The sequence below is a fragment of the Pygoscelis adeliae genome, unplaced genomic scaffold (assembly GCF_000699105.1).
Source record: "Pygoscelis adeliae isolate BGI_AS28 unplaced genomic scaffold, ASM69910v1 Scaffold4, whole genome shotgun sequence".
In the NCBI taxonomy this organism is placed as follows: domain Eukaryota; kingdom Metazoa; phylum Chordata; class Aves; order Sphenisciformes; family Spheniscidae; genus Pygoscelis; species Pygoscelis adeliae.
In genome coordinates this window covers 1,565,255-1,572,700 of record NW_008824986.1, presented here as the reverse complement: position 1 = coordinate 1,572,700, position 7,446 = coordinate 1,565,255, and positions in this window count along the sequence as shown.

Here is a 7,446-nt window from a genome sequence, read left to right as displayed (position 1 = left end):
CCCCGTTCTGTGCTTTTTGTTTGTTTCTTTGCCATAAAAATGAGATTATTCAAATATTTTTCTTTACTGACTGCAAGGGTCTCCATTGCTGCTTAGAGCACAAGTAACTGTGCAGAGGAGGGATTTTTTTGCTGACCTGGAAGTGTTTTACTGCTGCGTGGTATTTAATCATGTCTATATTTATATGAAGAATTGTATGTATTTACTATGGAGCATGGTGTTCCTCATATATCACAGGAAATAATGTAGGTCCGCCTTGGCATGCCTTTTTTTGCAGTATCTAATGAGGGCTCAGAGCGTCTCTGCTTTCTTAACTGTTGCTGTTTCTAGCGGAGAAACATCTCAGGATCTGCAGTGTGTGTCCTTCAGGGCACAGGGAGTTTCGCTTGCAACCTGAAGAAATCATCCTCTGCTTTCTGCACCCGAACAAGAGAGAGGGATGCCATGAGCTGTCAGAAAATGTAGGTGCCTGTCAGGGACTGCACAGGGGACACAGTTCCAGCATGTGTGTGATACTTGGGTGTCTGGAATAGACTCTGGCCAGCTGTTAAGGTGTGATGGAAGATGGAGGGGAAGATGGGATGCTCAAGATAGGCCTGTTTGGTCTAAAAAGATCCTCTTTAGAAAGCTGCAGGGTTTAAAGGCCTTACAATCACGCTGGCTGGGCATGGGAGAGGTACAGCTTACATATACGAAATAGTGAACTCTGTGTAGGTGTCCTTCAGTTCCTTGGAGCAAGAGTCTTTGCAACCTCTAGTGTGATCCCAGAGATGTGTGCCTTGCAGAGTGTCCCTCCCAAATTGTTTTGAATCCCTTCAGAAGAAAGACTTGGTGGTGGCTGGCCGTAAATGCCTCTTGCTGCTCCCCCTCTGCTCTGCATGCACCCCAGCGGTGCAGTCTCGGGAAGAGCAGGCTGGCCAGTTAAGGGGGCTGGACAGATAACATCTAGACTAGAAACTACCTGCTGGAATGATTTAAAATAATGAACTTCTTAGGAAGGGCATACAGCCCTGTGCTCTGCTGTCCCATTAGTGAGACAAGTTTGTTGGGCCTCTGTGTAACGTAATTGTTCCCCACAGCAGCCAGGGAGGTGAAGAACATTAGGTGGAGAAGGAAGATACATCTGCTGGTTCCTGTATTGAAACAGACTTGGGAAAATCATACCCCTGAGTACTCTTTCAGTTCAAGCCATGAATCTTTTCTCTGAATTTACTGCAGAAGTGAAGCCTGGCAACACTTTGTAGTTTTGCTTTCACAGAGCAAAGAGGAGTATTTCAAATAACTGGATCTTGTCAACATTGTAGGAGCTTTTTGTATGCTAAGGTATGGCTCTGTGTTATTATATACAAACCTGTCATGAAAGGTGAAGGTGATTGTGAGGTGCTACTTACCACACCAGTATTAAATGCTGTATTACTTTATATATAATGTTCATATTTCAGCTTCTTCTATTTTGTATGCCTGCACATAATGCCTCAGGCTTTGAAGATGACATATTTCAGCCTTTATTTTCATATCTGAGAAGAGAAGAACAGTAATGATAAAAATGGGGTAAGTCTGGAAAGGGAAAATGAAGGGACTATCTGGGAAAAGACAGCGATGGGTCAGATTGCGGTTAGGACTAAGAGGAGGTAAAGGAGGTGGATTCAGATTGGATCTGTGAGCCCTGACCAAGCCAGTGAGCATCCCACACCTGGCTAGTGGCTCTTCAGAGAGCGTCGCTCTCCAAATTAGGCACCACAATTAACTGTGAAGTTGGAGGAATCACTTTGGCACAGTTTAATAGGAAAATGACATCGTATTTTGGTACAAGGTTATAGAAACCCATGCAATGATGACATCTTAAGGAACTGTTTCTCGCTTTTAACTGATGAGAGATGGTGCTGGTGAAATTGCAGGCATGAAAATCCCAGAATTCAGAAAATTCTCAGGGTAGGCTTTTCAGTCTGGATATGTTAGTATTTGCCTTTGTTGTAAACAAGCTTTGCTCCACAGTCTTGTCTGCCTTGGGGCTACTGAGCCATGGGACTTAGCTGCCCACGCAGCCCTGAAGGTCCATCCAAACTGGGCCAGATATGCCTCAGCCTTTCTGCTCCATCACTTCTTATCCAGATTTAAGTGTCTTGGTGGAACAGAAGGCATGAGATTGCTATCTGGAAGAGAATAATTGATATTCTACTGATTGGCACTGCCTCAGGTCTGCTTCACTGCTTTTTTGACCTCATGGGCAAAGTCTCTCTGTTCTGTATTGCAGCTGTTGGTGTAAAGGAGGGCTGAACTTGCATCCATAGCTGGGTGATATTTGGACCTACACGGATAGAAGTATTACCAGCAGACTGCTTTCAATGCTGATAGCATCTGAAAAAGTCCCATAGGAAACAGTTGCTCCAGAAAAAAAGACCTGTCTCAGGCTTCTACAAATCTGCTGCCTTGAAAAGGTGTATTAGGATAGAGCCAGAACCAGGAGGAGAAAATCAAAGCGTTAGCTGGGTGAGGGTAAATGTTGTCTTCTCTTTCTCATTCAGTTGGGTTTCTGTGTTTAAACTTGTTGTTCTTGACTTCCTGTGGGTTGTCTGGTAAAGAGATGGGGACGTAAGTTTAAGTTTGTCTTTCTCAGTTGCTTTTATGCATGGACACCACTGAAAGGCTAATTTGAAGCCAGAACGAAACCTGTAAATGTAAGAAAAGAAATTAAATGGTGAAATGATCTTTTTGACTGCACAGAGAAAGAGCAAATGCATGACTTGGTTCTACCTCTGAATGACCGTGGAAATAAAAAGTTTCTATTTAAATCAAAGGAGCAAGGTGAAGAGCTAAATGTATAAAACCATGGAGTGAAGAGCAATAGGAATTTATGATCAGATTTCCTTATATTTTAAGTAAATATGTAAGATCAGTCAAACGGCAGGATGTTTGATGCGCTCAGTAGATGGTGCTGACCATGCTGATAACAGCATTCGTGAGAAGCAGAGCATCTGAGGAAAATACATGTGTTTAGCCACTGGAAACTTTTTTAAAAACCATGAATAATTAAATGAGGAAGCTGTCTGCTTTCTGAGAGAGGAGGAGGATGTGTTTGGGTGTTTTACTTTAAATGCAGATTGGCTGAATGGGCTGCAAAACTGCCTTCTTTTGTGAGCTTACGGGCAGGATGCTGTTGGAAAGCTCTGAAGGAGTGAGCCTCCTAGCATCACTCTGGAGTTAGGCAGTTCGCTGGTGGGCTCCCAGTGAAACTGCACTGGAGGTGCTGGAGGAGGTGTGCCGATAACTATTTCTTACCCTTAAAGCTCACTGCGCATACAGCCGGGGTGGAGAGAGATGTGGGTTAGGGAGAGGTCTGGCAGCGGGGACGTGCTGGCAGGAATTGGCATGGAGAACCACAGGGCAGGCAGAGCAGCTCCCCAAGCCCAGTGACCTGCCGCACCAGCGTGCTGAGAGCAGCCCATTCTCAGCGCAGAGCAAGAGAGACATCTCTTGGCACGACGAAGTTGTGCTCTCCCAGCTGCTCACTCGCGGCGGGTGTGCCCGGACGGGAGTCTTGGCAGGTCGCCCGAGGGCTGCTCCTGCTCCCCATGGGGATGAGCCCTGTGCCTGCGTGGGGGGCTCAGGGATGCACTGCGGGGTGGTGGCACAGGAGTGGTGGTTAAGCCAGCCCGGCATTAGGTCAGCAGATGCATTGCAGGGATTAGAGTCCTCCCTCCTTCCCTGGAAATAAGGTAGTCTGCATGTGGAAACTGGTGCAGATGTGGCTGTGCTGATCATACACCTGCTGCCTGTGGTTTATTCGGAGGCAGAAAATCTTAAGGATTGAGTTAAAATCTCACTCGTACAGTGTGGCTAATCTCACGTTATTAGGAGAGTATAAATTAACTTGTCTAGCCGGAATATGGACTGCAGTTGAAAATCACAGTTGTTCTCACCTCCAGAGATTTATGCTTTTTCAGACTGAGATTTTAGTTTTCTGTGTGCACACACGTGCACGCTACTCACCTTTGGTTAAGACAGCAGTATATGATGGGGTTGTACATCGTCGAACTCATAGCAAGGAGAAAGATTGCAAGATAAACCTGCTGAATGTACTTCTGCTGGTAGATGTCTTCCTTGAAGCTCCCCAGGATGAAGTATATGTGATAGGGCAGCCAGCAGACAGCAAAAATGATCACAACTACCACCATGGTCTTCACAAACTAGAAAAACAAAACCAGTGTGTTATTCCTGGGCCTGGTTTATCTCGCGACGTGCAGATTCACTGGACACCAGGCTTTACTCTCTGAGGACTGCTGGGAAGTGGCCCACTGCCTACCGATGTGAGCCTTTCTTCCTTGGAGGCTGGCTGGTGCATGTAGATCACAATTTTTTCTTACTTGCTGAGTGATGCCCTTTACTCCCGGCCCAAAATATTTTGTCAACCTTTCATGCCCAATCCCACAAGATTTTGTATCAAATGCAAGCTCTGTTTTGGCATTGGAGCCAGCAGGGCTGGTGCGCTGAGGGTAATTATTTTTAAGTTTCACTTCTGACCTTTTTTTTGGCGTTAACTTGGTGTTCGTAGCGGACTCTGTTAAGGTGGTTGCCTGGAACCGCACTGCTCCACAGAGTAATTCCTATAATGCTGTATGCAACAAACATCACCACTAAAGGCAGTAAATAAATCAACACGATCACTGCAATGTGATACCTGAAAAAGAAGAACAAGCATGTTTTCATAGTCAGTATGTCTCCTGAAGGGCTCTTTCAGAAATTGTCTTTTGGACATGTATGTCTGGCTCCCATTAACTTCAACCCCAGAGCATAAAGAAGCAGAAATTTTGCCTACAAACATCATTACAGGGACTTCTGTAAACAGCAAAAGCTCATCTCTCTTGTGTTGTGATGATTAGTCCTTGGACTAGATTAGCTGTTCTTTCAAGATGGAGTAATATCATTTATCTTTTATCAGAGGGTAACAGTCCATGGCCACCTGCCCTGAACTTGGCTATCCCACTGCAGTCAGGGAAGAGAGATGTCGTAAGACTTGTAGCTGTGAAAATATGAACCTTTAAATCACAGATATGGGAAAGGAATATTTCAAAAACTGCAGAGTAACTTGACGAATGCAGTAGTGTCAACGGCTTAATTCAGCAACAATGAAAAAAAACCTGGATCAGGGAGTTCAAATTGTAGCTGGCTGCTAACAGGGTGCACAAACTTGGCGGGGGAGACACTGCAGATCGCGAGGAAGGAATATTGCCTGCTTAGAGCATGAGAAAGTGAGTGGCAGTCATTGCTATGTTTGTGTCACAGGCTGTTTTTATTTGTGAGTGCACACACAATTATATATCACCAACAGGCTACTCAGTTACTGCTCTGGCTGAAAGCGCTGGCATCTCCTTCAGCTGTATTTTAGCTTGGCCCTTCCTAGCTTTCCATGTTACCCTGCAAGCTTCTGCTGGTTCCCTCATGCTGGGGTTTGATTATTTTAAGCAACCACCATTTATGGGGAGGGAACGACCTGCTCACTCGGTCAGAGCAGCTGTCAAATTAACATAAACAGTGTAAAAACTAGGATTAGGCAGGAGGGCTCTGGCACACGCTGCTGGCAATGACCACAAAAGGCTGGGTGCAAATGGTCTTCTCGGTATGACAACGCTCTGGAGTTACTCGCCGCATTAGCGAGCGGGGTCAACTGCTTTGCAGAACGCTGTTGAAATTGGTGTTGGGGCACTGAGTGGTGTTTGCTCCTTGGGGTGGTTGCAAATATTGGAATGGTGGCTGCGTGTAGAAAAACATTATATTTGTGAAATGTGTCAAGTTTATCACTGCCTGTTTTCCACCCTTCCCAAGTCTCCTCAGAGCGGTACCTCTTTTGAAGGTCTAATACCATGTGTGGAGTGCAGCGGAAGTGCAAAGCCCTTTTAGAGTTCCCATCCTTGGAGGAGGACAGGATGGGAGCCTAAGCTTGAGCACGTGGCAAAAAGAAACTTTTAGTCTTGTAGTTTTGCTACTTTGCTGCAAAGTTAACCTATCACCAGAAAAAAATCCTCTGTGGTTAAGGTTCTTTATTTTGGTTAAACTCCTACAAATTTAGTCCCTTCATATCCAAGATTTCTCAGGCACTGGCAGTCACAATACTGCATTTTTGGGGGTTCTTTTGGACTTGTTTCTATCATAATTATGAACATGTTTCCTGCAGAAAAGGATTTTCCTTTGTTCTGAAGTCTAGAAATCTTGAAAGCTGGTTTTAATCGACTAAGAAGGATTTGGAGGACCCACAGTCAGCAGAGGAACCTGGTCCTCCATTTCTTTGTTTTTTTCTTTGGGTTTCTTAGTATTTCTTTTCCTCGGTATTTGAACTAGCACATGAATGACTGCACGTGGCTTTTTCTCCCTGGTCTGTATTGCAGGCATTTGTCCCGATAGATCCATCACTCAAGATGATTTCTGGGGAGCACTGCTTCCAACTTCCTTTCTAGGAGAGCTACTGAAACCTGCAAATCTGAGGCTGTTCAGGGAGAGTGAGCTGGTGATTGAAGTGATTTATTGTGTTTGGGAGCTGCTGCTCTTCAGCTGAGGATCCCAGAAAAAACCTGCCCCGTTATTTGCTACATTCAGGACCAACCTTTCCAGCCTGCAGAGACTTCATTGGCATGCTGGGAAACTCTTGTTTCAATCCTTCCCAAACAGTGGATGTGGGAGAAATAAACCTCAAGCTTTTCATCTGAATGAAATAGTCATCAGTGACTTACATATAAGTGATTATCTACTATTCCTCCTTCTCAGTTGACAGGAGGCTGGCATACTGTGTTCCCCAGCATGTGCCATGGGGTACCAGCCAAGGAGCCCCGGGAGGAACATCACCCAACATGATGTGAGCCTGATTTTACTCTTGCTCTTCTGTGACTCTGGAGACTGGGCATAACTGGCCGCCAGTGGCTGAATATGCTGCAGCTCAGTCAAACTTACATGAAGCTCCTGGAACTTGGCACATATTAGCGTGAAAACCGGTTGGTTTGGTAATAACTAACTGCAGGAGGCATCCAGCTGTCTGCCAGAGATGAAGACCGAGAAGGGAAAAATGTCCCTGGTGCACGTAGCTGGGCAAAAGTGTTCACAGCGAAGAATGGATGCGGGGAGTTTAGCACTTGGTTTTGGTTTGAAAAATTGTTTCCATTTTGTTAATCAATTTGTTCCTTTTCTGCAGTTCTTCCATTACTACTTTGTATAAATATGTTTTGCTTGATAAATTTCTCAAACTGCTCTGTGTATCATGTACTTTAAATAATGATTAATCACAGCAGATCCCCTAAATGTGGGGTATGGCTTGTTTCATCTGTCTGAACAATCTTGCTTTCAAGCAAGAGGAAATTGCTATGAGGATTAGGAGCTTTTGGGAGCGCAGATGTGTGCCCAGATAAGTCAGCCTATAAAACCTTAGGATGTTTGAAACATACTGCTCTTCCCCCCCCC